The following is a 3372-nucleotide window of genomic DNA, read 5'->3' on the forward strand; positions in this document are numbered from 1 at the left end:
TCGTGCGTATGATATTAGAGGAAATACAATGGATGGTATTATAAATGTATATCTATATACGTAAATATATTTTTTGTGACAATTAGAATGGACTGTTTTTATTTTATTTATTTATTTTTTTTTATTAAAACAAGTAGGATATTAACGGGACCAAATTCAAAGAAAAATTGAACAAACGACAAATTACTAACTTCAAATTCAGGTGACTTAACTAAAGAATAACACAAGAGCAAAAAGACAATAAAGCCTTAAGTTTCCAATTTAGAGTTGTTGTTAATTAAAAACGACTAAAATGTAGAATTATATATGGAAAGCATACGACTTAATGGCGCATTCTTTGCTACATTGGTTTTATACAAACGGACTAGAAACCAATAAGTATCTCAAAAATTTCGCTGAGATATATGGAAATTAATCAGTTTATACACAAAAAACATGTCAGTATTAAAACGCCGTGTTTGAAGAGAATATAATTGATGTTATGACATTGGAGACACTTGCCTTTATACTCTACAATTTGCTAACGACCGAATCTTAGCAAAAGACGACTTAAAATATGTGGCGCGAAAATTGCAAGAAGAGTATAATAATTGGGAACTGGAATTCAATACACTGGAAACGAAATATCTCCCCCATAGCAGAACGATCTAATATCCAATTAGATATAGATGAAGTAACTAGTGGCAACGTTTACACGTATCTTGGTAAGGGACATAGAGTTTGACTCGTCTGGCAAAGACCATAGAGAAATAAAGAAAAGCAGAAGAATTAGAGGATGTCTAAATGGTGTACTATGGAGTAACGGAACACGTATAAAACACTCATTAAAAGCAGTTTAACTTATGAAGCAGAGACGTGAAGAATAACGGAACAAAATCGAAGAAAACTTGAAGCGACTGAAATGGATGTTGGGAGATCACTGGGTAAGTCAAGAAGAGATAGAATGGGAAATGACGATGTACGATAACGAATGGGACTATATGCTTCGATGCTTCGATAATTACAGACATAGAGCAAAAACAGCTGATATGGTACGGACATGTCCAAAGGATGGATGAAACAAGACTTCATGTTCCGTCTCATAGATATCATCAGGGCAATTCTTATTCTACTGACAGCTGCTCTAAATAGTTCGTTTGATGTTAGTCCAAACCAATCTCTTACGTTTCTGAGCCAAGATGTTTTTCTTCTTCCCTGGCATCTTTTATTTTTCTCTGCATTATGTTTTGTAGTAACACATATTTAGGTCCCCTTATAAAATGTCCGATGTATTCAAATCTTCTTCTTTTTAGCGTGTTAACTACTTCCTCCTCCTTTTGAATTCTTAGACGCAGTTCCATGATCGTGACTTTATCTTCCCAGGATATTTTTAGTATGCGATGATAGCACCATAACTTTCAAAGTCATCCAGTTTATCCACTTCGGCCTTTTTAAGAGTCGAAGCCTCAGCTCCATAAAATAGAGTCGAAAATGCGTAGCACCATAACATTCGTATTCTAAGTTTTAAATTGATATTCTTGCTACATAGAAATTGTTGTAATTTGACGAATGCTACTCTTGCTATCTCTATTCGGGATCTTATTTCGATTGACTGATCCAATGTTTCCGTTATCCAACTTCCAAGATATTTATATTTTCCTTACTCTCTTTATAGGTGTATGGTCTATGATAAGGTTACCTTGGATATTTCCTCGTTTGGTTATGACCATAAACTTAGTTTTTTTTTTTAAGATTAATTTTTAGACCGTAGGAATTACATGCATCGTTTAATCTTTGTAAAAGTGTTTGGAGATCTTTGAGATTATTTGCCTAATAGTATCATCAGCGAATCGCATATTGTTTAAAACTTGAGCGTTAATGGTAACGCCTTCTTGGAAAAAATGCTTCGCTGTACAAATTACATAATAACCCATTAAAGCCCAACTTTTTTTTTGAATTTCTATTTTTTTGTTTAACATGTTTGTTTTGGCTCAAAAAAAATTTTTTTTTTGAGTTTTGGATCATTTTTTTGATCATTGGGTCAAAAAATAGACCGTTCTCATATGAGGACGCTGGGCTTATATAATATATGTAATCCCATATTGAAATATAAAAAAAACAAATAAGTAAATACAAAAACTTTATATATTACAAGATAAAACTAATGTACTGATAAAAAAATCAGGTGTTTATGAAACATGAATTAAAAAACTAATTCTTTTTAATAAAAATTGTTAAAACAATAAGGTACACAAAGAGTAACATTACATTTCGAACAAAATGTGCGGGGTTTACTTTGGCATGTGTTAAATTGACATCTCCTTTGCTTTTCTCTCTTTGCTACCAAGTGATTCTTGCCATCATATTTTACGTTTTCTGTAACATTACTCCGAGACGTATTTGACAAACTCAAGGGACAACCAAAGGCTACTCTTCTTCCATGACCAATCTTTAGGTATGAATAAGCCACATCCATCCTGAAGTCTTTTATGGATTTTTTTTCTTTTCCGGTATGGATCATGTTATAGAGAATTGAGCTATTTACAATCGACATGTCTATTACTCGAGTAAAAAGGCACCAATACCATTTTTTGCCCCCTACTGATATGTGATGTTTTTCAAGCAACCAACCATGGTGGTCCACCCCTCCCATATGCTTATTGTAGTTGGCAATCAAAAGAGGTTGTGCAACTGGAACACGACCACCTTCTTTTTTGTTCCACCGAACAAGTTGGTTGCCCCCATCAGCCAGCGTCATCAAATGATGACGCTGGGCGCTAATGGAGAAAGCACACATCCATGACAAACTCCCCGAAAAATTTTTACTTCCGAGAGTCTGTCATCTACTCTAATTTTTGCTGTTTATTTCCAGTTGGTAATAATTCTGTGCTGGTTATAATGTCCCGGTCATCAATGTTGAGATCTGTAGGTACTTTGATAAGTTTATGATGTTGAACCTTATCGAAAGCTTTTTTAAAATCAATAAAGCACACATACAGATCTTGATTCATGACTAAGCATTTTTGTGCCAGAACAATTATACCAAACAAAGCTTCCCTGGTTCCCTTACCTTTTCTAATACCCACCTGATTGTCACTTATTTCGGAGTCCACTTTAGCAAATATGTGTGGCTCATAAGTGCAACCGTTCGATGATCAGAACACTCTTTTGCATCATCGTCTATAAGTTTAAGAAGTTCAACTGGCAGTTCATCAGGACCACTAGCCCTTCCTCCCCTTGTCTATTTGATAGCATGTAAAATCTCCTCGCGTAAAATTGGTGGGTCTATGTCTTCAGAATAATTGGGCATACCTTCTGACCGATTATCATAGAAAAGTTCTTTTACGTATTCTGATCAACAAACCAGCTGTTGTTCTAAGTCCGAAATCAAAT

This window comes from Anthonomus grandis, chromosome 16 (genome assembly GCF_022605725.1).
Source record: "Anthonomus grandis grandis chromosome 16, icAntGran1.3, whole genome shotgun sequence".
Taxonomy (NCBI): domain Eukaryota; kingdom Metazoa; phylum Arthropoda; class Insecta; order Coleoptera; family Curculionidae; genus Anthonomus; species Anthonomus grandis.